Raw genomic sequence first — 15,847 nt, forward strand, 5'->3', positions numbered from 1 at the left:
GCCATCTGTTATCGTTGTTACGGTCATGTTTCATCCAAATGAAGCCATATTGTACTATTTGAATGGCCTTGAAATTTGATGTTGAATTTTGTTGCCATCTATTATCGTTGTTACGGCCATGTTTCATCCAAATGAAGCCATTTTGCACTATTTGAATGGCCTTGAAATTTGATGTTGAATTTTGTTGCCATCTATTATCGTTGTTACGGCCATGTTTTATCCAAATGAAGCCATTTTGCACTATTTCAATGGCCTTGAAATTTGATGTTGAGTTTTGTTGCCATCTATTATCGTTGTTACGGCCATGTTTCATCCAAATGAAGCCATCTTGCTCTAGTTGAATGGCCTTGAAATTTGATGTTGAATTTTGTTGCCATCTATTATCGTTGTTAACGTACTTAACAACATGCCCGTCATGGGTTCAAGCCCCAAATAGACCGTGCTCCCATACGTAGGACTGACTATCCTGCTATGGTAACAATAAGTCACTGAAAGCCAAGCTCACTTCACTAGTGGGTACTTGGCAGGCCCTTGACCGACAATGGTTGTTGTGCCAAAGAAAAAAAAATTATCGTTGTTACGGCCATGATACATCCAAATAAAGGCATCTTGCACTAATTCATTGGCCTTGAAATTTGATGTTGAATTTTGTTGCCATCTACTATCGTTGTTACGGCCATGTTTCATCGAAATAAAGGCATCTTGCTCTAATTCAATGGCCTTGAAATTTGATGTTGAGTTTTTTTGCCATCTATTATCGTTGTTACGGCCATGTTTCATCCAAATGAAGCCATCTTGCACTATTTGAATGGCCTTGAAATTTGATGTTGAATTTTGTTGCCATCTATTATCGTTGTTACGGCTATGTTTCATCCAAATAAAGGCATCTTGCTCTATTTGAATGGCCTTGAAATTTGATGTTGAGTTTTTTTGCCATCTATTATCGTTGTTACGGCCATGTTTCATCCAAATGAAGCCATCTTGCACTATTTGAATGGCCTTGAAATTTGATTTTGAGTTTTGTTGCCATCTATTATCGTTGTTACGGCCATGTTTCATCCAAATGAAGCCATCTTGCACTATTTGAATGGCCTTGAAATTTGATGTTGAGTTTTGTTGCCATCTATTATCGTTGTTACGGCCATGTTATATCCAAATGAAGTCATATTGCACTATTTGAATGGCCTTGAAATTTGATGTTGAGTTTTGTTGCCATCTATTATCGTTGTTACGGCCATGTTTCATCCAAATGAAGCCATCTTGCACTATTTGAATGGCCTTGAAATTTGATGTTGAATTTTGTTGCCATCTATTATCGTTGTTACGGCTATGTTTCATCCAAATAAAGGCATCTTGCTCTATTTGAATGGCCTTGAAATTTGATGTTGAGTTTTTTTGCCATCTATTATCGTTGTTACGGCCATGTTTCATCCAAATGAAGCCATATTGAACTATTTGCATGTACTTAAAATTTGATGTTGAGTTTTTTTGCCATCTATTATCGTTGTTACGGCCATGTTTCATCCAAATGAAGCCATCTTGCACTATTTGAATGGCCTTGAAATTTGATGTTGAATTTTGTTGCCATCTATTATCGTTGTTACGGCCATAATTCATCCAAATAAAGGCATCTTGCTCTAATTCAATGGCCTTGAAATTTGATGTTGAGTTTTTTTGCCATCTATTATCGTTGTTACGGCCATGTTTCATCCAAATGAAGCCATATTGCACTATTTGAATGGCCTTGAAATTTGATGTTGAGTTTTTTTGCCATCTATTATCGTTGTTACGGCCGTGTTTCATCCAAATGAAGCCATCTTGCACTAATTCAATGGCCTTGAAATTTGATGTTGAGTTTTGTTGCCATCTATTATCGTTGTTACGGCCATGTTTCATCCAAATGAAGCCATCTTGCACTATTTGAATGGCCTTGAAATTTGATGTTGAATTTTGTTGCCATCTATTATCGTTGTTACGGCCATGTTTCATCCAAATGAAGCCATCTTGCACTATTTGAATGGCCTTGAAATTTGATGTTGAGTTTTGTTGCCATCTATTATCGTTGTTACGGCCATGTTTCATCCAAATGAAGTCATATTGCACTATTTGAATGGCCTTGAAATTTGATGTTGAATTTTCTTGCCATCTATTATCGTTGTTACGGCCATGTTTCATCCAAATGAAGCCATCTTGCACTATTTGAATGGCCTTGAAATTTGATGTTGAGTTTTTTTTGCCATCTATTATCGTTGTTACGGCCATGTTTCATCCAAATGAAGCCATATTGCACTATTTGCATGTACTTAAAATTTGATGTTGAGTTTTTTTGCCATCTATTATCGTTGTTACGGCCATGTTTCATCCAAATGAAGCCATCTTGCACTAATTCAATGGCCTTGAAATTTGATGTTGAATTTTGTTGCCATCTATTATCGTTATTACGGCCATGTTTCATCCAAATGAAGCCATATTGCACTATTTGCATGTACTTAAAATTTGATGTTGAGTTTTTTTGCCATCTATTATCGTTGTTACGGCCATGTTTTATCCAAATGAAGCCATCTTGCACTATTTGAATGGCCTTGAAATTTGATGTTGAATTTTGTTGCCATCTATTATCGTTGTTACGGCCATGTTTCATCCAAATGAAGCCATCTTGCACTATTTGAATGGCCTTGAAATTTGATGTTGAATTTTGTTGCCATCTATTATCGTTGTTACGGCCATGTTTCATCCAAATGAAGCCATCTTGCACTAATTCAATGGCCTTGAAATTTGATGATGAATTTTGTTGCCATCTATTATCGTTGTTACGGCCATGTTTCATCCAAATGAAGCCATATTGCACTATTTGAATGGCCTTGAAATTTGATGTTGAATTTTGTTGCCATCTATTATCGTTGTTACGGCCATGTTTTATCCAAATGAAGCCATTTTGCACTATTTGAATGGCCTTGAAATTTGATGTTGAGTTTTTTTTTGCCATCTATTATCGTTGTTACGGCCATGTTTCATCCAAATGAAGCCATCTTGCACTATTTGAATGGCCTTGAAATTTGATGTTGAGTTTTGTTGCCATCTATTATCGTTGTTACGGCCATGTTTCATCCAAATGAAGCCATCTTGCACTATTTCAATGGCCTTGAAATTTGATGTTGAGTTTTTTGCCATCTATTATCGTTGTTACGGCCATGTTTTATCCAAATGAAGCCATATTGCACTATTTGAATGGCCTTGAAATTTGATGTTGAGTTTTTTTGCCATCTATTATCGTTGTTACGGCCATGTTTCATCCAAATGAAGCCATCTTGCACTATTTGAATGGCCTTGAAATTTGATGTTGAATTTTGTTGCCATCTATTATCGTTGTTACGGCCATGTTTTATCCAAATGAAGCCATTTTGCACTATTTGAATGGCCTTGAAATTTGATGTTGAGTTTTTTTGCCATCTATTATCGTTGTTACGGCCATGTTTCATCCAAATGAAGCCATCTTGCACTATTTGAATGGCTTTGAAATTTGATGTTGAGTTTTTTTGCCATCTATTATCGTTGTTACGGCCATGTTTCATCCAAATGAAGCCATCTTGCACTATTTGAATGGCCTTGAAATTTGATGTTGAGTTTTTTTGCCATCTATTATCGTTGTTAACGTACTTAACAACATGCCCGTCATGGGTTCAAGCCCTAAATAGACCGTGCTCCCACACGTAGGACTGACTATCCTGCTATGGTAAAAATAAGTCACTGAAAGCCAATCTCACTTCACTAGTGGGTACTTGGCAGGCCCTTGACCGACAATGGTTGTTGTGCCAAAGAAAAAAAAATTATCGTTGTTACGGCCATGTTACATCCAAATAAAGGCATCTTGCACTAATTCATTGGCCTTGAAATTTGATGTTGAATTTTGTTGCCATCTATTATCGTTGTTACGGCCATGTTTCATCCAAATAAAAGCATCTTGCCAAAATTCAATGGCCTTGAAATTTGATGTTGAATTTTGTTGCCATCTATTATCGTTGTTACGGCCATGTTTTATCCAAATGAAGCCATCTTGCACTATTTGAATGGCCTTGAAATTTGATGTTGAATTTTGTTGCCATCTATTATCGTTGTTACGGCCATGTTTCATCCAAATGAAGCCATCTTGCACTATTTGAATGGCCTTGAAATTTGATGTTGAGTTTTGTTGCCATCTATTATCGTTGTTACGGCCATGTTTCGTCCAAATGAAGCCATCTTGCACTATTTGAATGGCCTTGAAATTTGATGTTGAGTTTTGTTGCCATCTATTATCGTTGTTACGGCCATGTTTCATCCAAATGAAGCCATCTTGCACTATTTGAATGGCCTTGAAATTTGATGTTGAGTTTTTTGCCATCTATTATCGTTGTTACGGCCATGTTTTATCCAAATGAAGCCATATTGCACTATTTGAATGGCCTTGAAATTTGATGTTGAGTTTTTTTGCCATCTATTATCGTTGTTACGGCCATGTTTCATCCAAATGAAGCCATCTTGCACTATTTGCATGTACTTAAAATTTGATGTTGAGTTTTTTTGCCATCTATTATCGTTGTTACGGCCATGTTTCATCCAAATGAAGCCATCTTGCACTATTTGAATGGCCTTGAAATTTGATGTTGAGTTTTGTTGCCATCTATTATCGTTGTTACGGCCATGTTTTATCCAAATGAAGCCATCTTAAACTAATTCAATGGCCTTGAAATTTGATGTTGAATTTTGTTGCCATCTATTATCTTTGTTACGGTCATGTTTCATCCAAATGAAGCCATCTTGCACTATTTAAATGGCCTTGAAATTTGATGTTGAATTTTGTTGCCATCTATTATCGTTGTTACGGCCATGTTTTATCCAAATGAAGCCATTTTGCACTATTTGAATGGCCTTGAAATTTGATGTTGAGTTTTTTTGCCATCTATTATCGTTGTTACGGCCATGTTTCATCCAAATGAAGCCATCTTGCACTATTTGAATGGCTTTGAAATTTGATGTTGAGTTTTTTTGCCATCTATTATCGTTGTTACGGCCATGTTTCATCCAAATGAAGCCATCTTGCACTATTTGAATGGCCTTGAAATTTGATGTTGAGTTTTTTTGCCATCTATTATCGTTGTTAACGTACTTAACAACATGCCCGTCATGGGTTCAAGCCCCAAATAGACCGTGCTTCGATACGTAGGACTGACTATCCTGCTATGGTAAAAATAAGTCACTGAAAGCCAATCTCACTTCACTAGTGGGTACTTGGCAGGCCCTTGACCGACAATGGTTGTTGTGCCAAAGAAAAAAAAATTATCGTTGTTACGGCCATGTTACATCCAAATAAAGGCATCTTGCACTAATTCATTGGCCTTGAAATTTGATGTTGAGTTTTGTTGCCATCTATTATCGTTGTTACGGCCATGTTTCATCCAAATAAAAGCATCTTGCCAAAATTCAATGGCCTTGAAATTTGATGTTGAGTTTTGTTGCCATCTATTATCGTTGTTACGGCCATGTTTTATCCAAATGAAGCCATCTTGCACTATTTGAATGGCCTTGAAATTTGATGTTGAGTTTTGTTGCCATCTATTATCGTTGTTACGGCCATGTTTCATCCAAATGAAGCCATCTTGCACTAGTTGAATGTCCTTGAAATTTGATGTTGAGTTTTTTTGCCATCTATTATCGTTGTTAACGTACTTAACAACATGCCCGTCATGGGTTCAAGCCCCAAATAGACCGTGCTTCGATACGTAGGACTGACTTTCCTGCTATGGTAACAATAAGTCACTGAAAGCCAAGCTCACTTCACTAGTGGGTACTTGGCAGGCCCTTGACCGACAGTGGTTGTTGTGCCAAAGAAAAAAGAAAAAATTATCGTTGTTACGGCCATGTTACATCCAAATAAAGGCATCTTGCACTAATTCATTGGCCTTGAAATGTGATGTTGAATTTTGTTGCCATCTATTATCGTTGTTACGGCCATGTTTCATCCAAATGAAGCCATCTTGCACTATTTGAATGGCCTTGAAATTTGATGCTGAATTTTGTTGCCATCTATTATCGTTGTTACTAGGGTTGGGCAATTCGATTCATTACCATGAACGTGAATTTACCGGTTCTTTCATTAACATGAACTGAGCGTGAATTGCGATTCAATCGTTCACGTCAACTAACCACAGTATGGTAAATCGATCTTATTTCGCGATAGTTTCATATTATGGGTGTTTGTTAACAGTTTCATATAATAAGCATAACAGTTCTTAGTCACTGAACTAAAAAACTCGTGTATTCCTAATTATGTTATTAAGTGATGCATCTATTATGATTAAGGCAACCAACACATTTTAACACCATTTTGAATTCATTTTTTATATTACAAAAATAACACTTACATGTAGATAATTCAAGTCTTACTTAATTACAAAAAGTGCATTACAAAACAATTTCATATACTCCATGTTACAAATTTTGCAACGACGTTTTGATTATGCATTTTGTTGAATAAACAATATTTCCTGCAATTTTTTTGGCGCTAGTCGAGATCTTTTTTCAGAGTATATCTGTCCCGCTTTAGAAAAAAGCCTTTCACATGGAACGGACGTTCCGGGAATGCATAAAGTGCTCATGGCAAGAGTATACAATGATGGATAAAGAACTTGATGTTCTTTTCACCAAAGAAGCGGATCATTTTCTAAATCAATATTTTCAACGCTTAAATATTGATGTAGTTCATTCTCAGCTATTTGTCTAGGTGTTTTGTAGTTTTGAGCTCCCTTGTTTTTAAATAAATCGCCGAAAAGCATGTCCACATCCTATCTAACTTTTTTTACTACTTTTTCGACTTCTACTGCGGGCTTTTGCAACGGAAGCAGCTCAGATATAATTGATTCACATATGTTTTTGAATTTTTCCACATCGTCTTGAAAGCCAAGTTGTTTAATCCTAGGATCTAATATCATAGATTTAAGTATCTGCTCATTGGAACGATAAATTTTTAGCTTGTTTTGTAGACCTTCAATGAGCAAAGCTACTAAATTTTGAATGTTTTCTGCTGTATCCTCATCATTTCTAAACTGTGATGTTTTGGTTAACAGCACATTGCATAGTAATCCCACATGTGAAATGGTTATGTATTTTTGGGCGGATACAATATTTGTAGCAGAATAGAAATATTTTAGAACCCTCACAATTTGTTCAATTGCTTCCCAATCATGAGATTCTAAAGATATTTTCATTTTCAAACTATCTGCACAGGAGAGTAATGCAATTTTGTTCTTATAAAATCGATTAAGCATATCATACCCCGAATTCCATCGCGTTGACACTTCTTGTATCATTTTCAATTGATCTAAATTGAGCTTTTTTTGTGTATCAGCTAGCATTTGTGAGGCTTTTGGACTTTTCTTAAATAACATTACTACTCTTTTTACCTCTTCTACAACTGGTAGCACACTTTTTTTTATAGCATCTCGAACAATCAAATTTAACGTATGTGCAAAACATGGTATGTGACAAAAATTCAACTCAGTTGATGCCGCTTTCATATTGGAAGCATTGTCAGTAACCATTGCAACAATCTTATCCTCTATGTCAAATTTGTTCAAGGTACCTTGAATCCAATTAGCTATATTCCTACCACTATGAGGATTTTCAAATTCCGAGCATTCTATCAAAATAGAACTAAGTTTGCAATTTTCGTCGATATAATGACCTGTTAAGGCAAAAAAACTTATTTGGTTCAGGTTTGTCCATCCATCCGACGTAATAGCTATAGCTTTGGCGGTCGATAATTTCTCTTTAGCCTTTTCAAATTCTTGATTATATACGCTTGGTAGTAGGGCGTTTGATAAACTTTTTCGTGTAGGCATAATATAGTTCGGATTTAATGTATAAACGAATTTTTTGAAAATTTCACTTTCTACTAAATTAAATGGCAAACATTCTTTGCAAATTAGATCTAGCAACATTCTATCTAAAACCTTTTTAGTCTCGCTATTAATGGGTTTCTTCAGATAACCCTGTATGCTCATATTTGAATTGAAATATTGATTTGATGGCTGAAAGTTTACAGCAGAAGGTCCCGCTTCATCGTCTATGTTAATAGTTTGAGGAATTGGTTGCTTTTGCTTTAAATACGGCACAGTTTTATGCACTAAATTCAAATGCCGCTTCAAGTTCGAAGTAGTTCCTTTAGTATACTTAAACACCTTTAAACAATAAAGGCACTTTGCGCCAGTTTCTACCGGACTAAAATGATCCCAGACAGGGCTTGTTGTTGCGTTTGTTGGAGCCATCATATCTGTGGAAATGTTTCATACAACACTTTATGTTTTTGTTTTTAACTACCAAGACTAATGTTACCTTTGATCGCCGTGCAATTATTAAATTTTCACTTATTTCGATGGAGCGTAGATCAATTTGTGGTTTACAAGTCAAAATATCACAACAAATGGCATATCAAAGATCAATTTATCAATACAATCACGGTTTCAGCAATGTTTATTACCATAAGCCTACAACACATTGAAGAAATCGAACGTATTCAAAAATAACGGTCAAAATCACCTATACAACAACGAACCGAACACACGTGATCTATGTATTTATCATATGGATTTAGTGACCATAAACGTATTAGTGTAATTTTCCTCTCTTCCTCAAAGCACGAGAAGGTCATTTCTCTCTCAAACAAAACGACTAGTACAGTTCAAACTCACTAATTGAACTTCGATTGGCAGCTCACTGTTTGGTTAGTGTCACGTTTGGTGATAAATTTTCACGTTCTTTCCTGCACAAAATAAATGAAGTTTTTTTTTCATTATAGGCGACAGTTTTGCAATTTTCTATGAAATTAGATTCACTAATATAAAGGCATGCTTTTTAGTTGATCTATCAACCTACTATCAAATATCCATCGAAAAATATACAAACCAAAATTTCGTTCAATTATTGAACTTCGACTGTACCTCGCTCACAAGTAGGTAAAAAAACTCATCCCACATACCACCCCCCGTCATCGTCATTTTTTTGACTCTCTATCTCTGTGATCGTTCTCTCGGTAACTATCAGCTGAAAGTATTCCAGCGGGAAGAAAAAGAGAGCGCATATTGCAGAAGCGGCATCGTCTCCGAGGATCAGAAAGAGAGTGAACGATGTAGATCAACGAAACATTCTATCCGCTCTCTTATCTTGTACTGTGCTCTCCGCAGAAAGCTAGTGCAGAATGCCAGATCGGATGTTTTGTTGGGCTGAGTGAGAAAGTATGCTGATTTTGTTTCATCGACACATGTCTATCATGTGGGACAGCGCATTTTTGTATCAGGAGAATGAACGACCTGGTCATACGATTCACGTTCATATTTGTATGGAAAAAAATGAACGACCTGACTTGCTAGGACGTTCTTTATTTCGACGGGTAGGACGTTCTTTTCGTGAACGTCCTGGTCATACGATTCACGTTCATTTTGAATGGGGGGAATGAACGACCTGGCTTGCTAGGACGTTCTTTATTTCGACGGGTAGGACGTTCTTTTCGTGAACGTCCTGGTCATACGATTCACGTTCATATTTGTATGGGGGGAATGAACGACCTGGCGTACTAGGACGTTCTTCATTTCGACGGGTTCCTACCCGGGTTATTTTCATGAACAACTCAACACATTATAATTTATAAAGAATCGATGAACGTTGATTAGATGAACGTAGGTCGTTCGTTCTTTAGGATGAATTGAATGAATCGTACAGTTCTGGTTCTTGAGGCACAACTCTAGTTGTTACGGCCATGTTTCATCCAAATGAAGCCATCTTGCACTAATTCAATGGCCTTGAAATTTGATGTTGAGTTTTGTTGCCATCTATTATCCTTGTTACGGCCATGTTTCATCCAAATGAAGCCATCTTGCACTATTTGAATGGCCTTGAAATTTGATGTTGAGTTTTGTTGCCATCTATTATCGTTGTTACAACCATGTTTTATCCAAATGAAGCCATCTTGCACTATTTGAATGGCCTTGAAATTTGATGTTGAGTTTTGTTGCCATCTGTTATCGTTGTTACGGTCATGTTTCATCCAAATGAAGCCATATTGTACTATTTGAATGGCCTTGAAATTTGATGTTGAATTTTGTTGCCATCTATTATCGTTGTTACGGCCATGTTTCATCCAAATGAAGCCATCTTGCACTATTTGAATGGCCTTGAAATTTGATGTTGAATTTTGTTGCCATCTATTATCGTTGTTACGGCCATGTTTTATCCAAATGAAGCCATTTTGCACTATTTCAATGGCCTTGAAATTTGATGTTGAGTTTTGTTGCCATCTATTATCGTTGTTACGGCCATGTTTCATCCAAATGAAGCCATCTTGCTCTAGTTGAATGGCCTTGAAATTTGATGTTGAATTTTGTTGCCATCTATTATCGTTGTTAACGTACTTAACAACATGCCCGTCATGGGTTCAAGCCCGAAATAGACCGTGCTCCCATACGTAGGACTGACTATCCTGCTATGGTAACAATAAGTCACTGAAAGCCAAGCTCACTTCACTAGTGGGTACTTGGCAGGCCCTTGACCGACAATGGTTGTTGTGCCAAAGAAAAAAAAAATTATCGTTGTTACGGCCATGTTACATCCAAATAAAGGCATCTTGCACTAATTCATTGGCCTTGAAATTTGATGTTGAATTTTGTTGCCATCTACTATCGTTGTTACGGCCATGTTTCATCCAAATAAAGGCATCTTGCTCTAATTCAATGGCCTTGAAATTTGATGTTGAGTTTTTTTGCCATCTATTATCGTTGTTACGGCCATGTTTCATCCAAATGAAGCCATCTTGCACTATTTGAATGGCCTTGAAATTTGATGTTGAATTTTGTTGCCATCTATTATCGTTGTTACGGCTATGTTTCATCCAAATAAAGGCATCTTGCTCTATTTGAATGGCCTTGAAATTTGATGTTGAGTTTTTTTGCCATCTATTATCGTTGTTACGGCCATGTTTCATCCAAATGAAGCCATCTTGCACTATTTGAATGGCCTTGAAATTTGATGTTGAGTTTTGTTGCCATCTATTATCGTTGTTACGGCCATGTTTCATCCAAATGAAGCCATCTTGCACTATTTGAATGGCCTTGAAATTTGATGTTGAGTTTTGTTGCCATCTATTATCGTTGTTACGGCCATGTTACATCCAAATGAAGTCATATTGCACTATTTGAATGGCCTTGAAATTTGATGTTGAGTTTTGTTGCCATCTATTATCGTTGTTACGGCCATGTTTCATCCAAATGAAGCCATCTTGCACTATTTGAATGGCCTTGAAATTTGATGTTGAGTTTTTTTGCCATCTATTATCGTTGTTACGGCCATGTTTCATCCAAATGAAGCCATATTGAACTATTTGCATGTACTTAAAATTTGATGTTGAGTTTTTTTGCCATCTATTATCGTTGTTACGGCCATGTTTCATCCAAATGAAGCCATCTTGCACTATTTGAATGGCCTTGAAATTTGATGTTGAATTTTGTTGCCATCTATTATCGTTGTTACGGCCATAATTCATCCAAATAAAGGCATCTTGCTCTAATTCAATGGCCTTGAAATTTGATGTTGAGTTTTTTTGCCATCTATTATCGTTGTTACGGCCATGTTTCATCCAAATGAAGCCATCTTGCACTATTTGAATGGCCTTGAAATTTGATGTTGAGTTTTTTTGCCATCTATTATCGTTGTTACGGCCGTGTTTCATCCAAATGAAGCCATCTTGCACTAATTCAATGGCCTTGAAATTTGATGTTGAGTTTTGTTGCCATCTATTATCGTTGTTACGGCCATGTTTCATCCAAATGAAGCCATCTTGCACTATTTGAATGGCCTTGAAATTTGATGTTGAATTTTGTTGCCATCTATTATCGTTGTTACGGCCATGTTTCATCCAAATGAAGCCATCTTGCACTATTTGAATGGCCTTGAAATTTGATGTTGAGTTTTGTTGCCATCTATTATCGTTGTTACGGCCATGTTTCATCCAAATGAAGTCATATTGCACTATTTGAATGGCCTTGAAATTTGATGTTGAATTTTGTTGCCATCTATTATCGTTGTTACGGCCATGTTTCATCCAAATGAAGCCATCTTGCACTATTTGAATGGCCTTGAAATTTGATGTTGAGTTTTGTTGCCATCTATTATCGTTGTTACGGCCATGTTTCATCCAAATGAAGCCATATTGCACTATTTGCATGTACTTAAAATTTGATGTTGAGTTTTTTTGCCATCTATTATCGTTGTTACGGCCATGTTTCATCCAAATGAAGCCATCTTGCACTATTTGAATGGCCTTGAAATTTGATGTTGAATTTTGTTGCCATCTATTATCGTTATTACGGCCATGTTTCATCCAAATGAAGCCATATTGCACTATTTGCATGTACTTAAAATTTGATGTTGAGTTTTTTTGCCATCTATTATCGTTGTTACGGCCATGTTTTATCCAAATGAAGCCATCTTGCACTATTTGAATGGCCTTGAAATTTGATGTTGAATTTTGTTGCCATCTATTATCGTTGTTACGGCCATGTTTCATCCAAATGAAGCCATCTTGCACTAATTCAATGGCCTTGAAATTTGATGATGAATTTTGTTGCCATCTATTATCGTTGTTACGGCCATGTTTCATCCAAATGAAGCCATATTGCACTATTTGAATGGCCTTGAAATTTGATGTTTAGTTTTTTTTTGCCATCTATTATCGTTGTTACGGCCATGTTTCATCCAAATGAAGCCATCTTGCACTATTTGAATGGCCTTGAAATTTGATGTTGAGTTTTGTTGCCATCTATTATCGTTGTTACGGCCGTGTTTCATCCAAATGAAGCCATCTTGCACTATTTGAATGGCCTTGAAATTTGATGTTGAATTTTGTTGCCATCTATTATCGTTGTTACGGCCATGTTTCATCCAAATGAAGCCATCTTGCACTATTTGAATGGCCTTGAAATTTGATGTTGAGTTTTTTTGCCATCTATTATCGTTGTTACGGCCATGTTTCATCCAAATGAAGCCATCTTGCACTAATTCAATGGCCTTGAAATTTGATGTTGAATTTTGTTGCCATCTATTATCGTTGTTAACGTACTTAACAACATGCCCGTCATGGGTTCAAGCCCTAAATAGACCGTGCTCCCATACGTAGGACTGACTCTCCTGCTATGGTAACAATAAGTCACTGAAAGCCAAGCTCACTTCACTAGTGGGTACTTGGCAGGCCCTTGACCGACAGTGGTTGTTGTGCCAAAGAAAAAAGAAAAAATTATCGTTGTTACGGCCATGTTACATCCAAATAAAGACATCTTGCACTAATTCATTGGCCTTGAAATTTGATGTTGAATTTTGTTTCTATCTATTATCGTTGTTACGGCCATGTTTCATCCAAATGAAGCCATCTTGCACTATTTGAATGGTCTTGAAATTTGATGTTGAGTTTTGTTGCCATCTATTATCGTTGTTACGGCCGTGTTTCATCCAAATGAAGCCATCTTAAACTAATTCAATGGCCTTGAAATTTGATGTTGAATTTTGTTGCCATCTATTATCGTTGTTACGGCCATGTTTCATCCAAATGAAGCCATCTTGCACTATTTGAATGGCCTTGAAATTTGATGTTGAGTTTTGTTGCCATCTATTATCGTTGTTACGGCCATGTTTCATCCAAATGAAGCCATATTGCACTATTTGAATGGCCTTGAAATTTGATGTTGAGTTTTTTGCCATCTATTATTGTTGTTACGGCCATGTTGTATCCAAATGAAGCCATATTGCACTATTTGAATGGCCTTGAAATTTGATGTTGAGTTTTTTTGCCATCTATTATCGTTGTTACGGCCATGTTTCATCCAAATGAAGCCATCTTGCACTATTTGCATGTACTTAAAATTTGATGTTGAGTTTTTTGCCATCTATTATCGTTGTTACGGCCATGTTTTATCCAAATGAAGTCATATTGCACTATTTGAATGGACTTGAAATTTGATGTTGAGTTTTTTTGCCATCTATTATCGTTGTTACGGCCATCCCGCTTGGCAAAATGTCGCGCGACATGCATGCTTGAAATCAATGCTTGTTAACATTTTATTTCAAGCATCGTGAGTGTCCCAGCGTGAGCGCTGAGCGCACCTCCCCTCATTCTCAATGCCGCGTTTTTGGTTAATCCTCGCTCCCACCCTTTCTTTCCTTCTCCTCAACGGACCCACCATTCCCGCGAGCGTAGACCGATCAAAAAATTCCAGGAAATTCGGACAGTAAGTGTGCAGTTTTTTATTCTCAGAGCTATTCGGGAATATTATAATACTTGATGGCGCGTATTGGCGATCAAATCGTTGGCTGCTTGCTCCACCGATGGCGCGTGCTGTTGGAAGAAAAACACTTGTTGTTTGATGCGTTTTCCTGAGGAATGAAAGATATATCTAGCATTAGAATGGTGAACATAACTAGGACTATTTAAAACTTACCGATCACGAATATATTGAAGTTAAATGGCGACTCTGTAAGCCCAATTCACCTTCTTTGAACGGTTATCAGGTGCTTTGGCAATGAAATAGCTAGGTGTGATGGAAAATAATAGAAGAATAAACAAACATTAAAAGCAATACGATTGTTAAAACACAAACATCATTTGAAATATTCTTCTTCTTATGCATGCACTTACCCGTAGATCATGTAACAGAACAAACTGCAGTTACGCCTGCGTTTACATCTTTCACGATTTACTTAACCACTTTTATATAAACATTTTATAATTTTCACTGCATCTTCCGGCACCGATCCTTCCCAAATGAAATTTGCATTCGTTCTGGCAATGAGTTTCGAACGATCAAAACACAACGCGAGAGTGAAGAACACAAAGTAAATGGCACTATGTACAAGTGTTGATCATATGGTCAAAATAAAGTATAATGGAATTTATTTTACTTCAAATGAATTGATTTTATTCTGATTTACATTTCAACTATTGTTATCAGCCTAGTTGTTAATGTTTAAAATTTTGATGAAGTGAAAACATCATTACCAGATAAATGAAACGACAAACGACGCATTTTGACCATATCGAATTATGATCGTCTTTACACATAGTGTCATCTCTGGCGCTTCAGGGTCTCACGCTCATAGCAAAAATTCTCGCAAATTCGCAACGGTGGGAGCGTTCAGCTGTGGAGGGCTGGAGGAGTGCTAGTGTGTGTCTCATGCACAAAGCGAAATTTTGGTCAACACCTCGATGGTGGGAGCGTTTTTCCATGGGATGGGGTAGTGGAGTGCGAGTGTGTCGCATGATTCCTTCAAAACTAGGGCCAGGGGTAGCGAGAGGCATTAAAATGAGTTACTCTTTGCCAAGCGGAATGTTTCATCCAAATGAATCCATATTGTACTATTTGAATGGCCTTGAAATTTGATGTTGAATTTTGTTGCCATCTATTATCGTTGTTACGGCCATGTTTCATCCAAATGAAGCCATCTTGCACTATTTGAATGGCCTTGAAATTTGATGTTGAGTTTTTTTGCCATCTATTATCGTTGTTACGGCCATGTTTCATCCAAATGAAGCCATCTTGCACTATTTGAATGGCCTTGAAATTTGATGTTGAATTTTGTTGCCATCTATTATCGTTGTTACGGCCATGTTTCATCCAAATGAAGCCATATTGCACTATTTGAATGGCCTTGAAATTTGATGTTGAATTTTGTTGCCATCTATTATCGTTGTTACGGCCATGTTTCATCCAAATGAAGCCATCTTGCACTATTTGAATGGCCTTGAAATTTGATGTTGAATTTTGTTGCCATC

The 15,847-nt window shown here is 36.8% G+C and overlaps 1 long non-coding RNA gene across 1 annotated transcript; it reads right to left on the reverse strand.

The window, feature by feature from the left end:
* Window positions 1-14,298: 14,298 nt before the first annotated feature.
* Window positions 14,299-15,400, reverse strand: LOC133395016 (uncharacterized). Its single transcript, XR_009767130.1, has 3 exons — window positions 14,714-15,400; window positions 14,517-14,606; window positions 14,299-14,451 (listed from the first exon to the last, which is right to left on the reverse strand). It is a non-coding gene; the product is annotated as an uncharacterized LOC133395016 (long non-coding RNA).
* Window positions 15,401-15,847: the final 447 nt, after the last annotated feature.

The sequence above is a fragment of the Anopheles gambiae genome, unplaced genomic scaffold (assembly GCF_943734735.2).
Source record: "Anopheles gambiae unplaced genomic scaffold, idAnoGambNW_F1_1 scaffold_12, whole genome shotgun sequence".
In the NCBI taxonomy this organism is placed as follows: domain Eukaryota; kingdom Metazoa; phylum Arthropoda; class Insecta; order Diptera; family Culicidae; genus Anopheles; species Anopheles gambiae.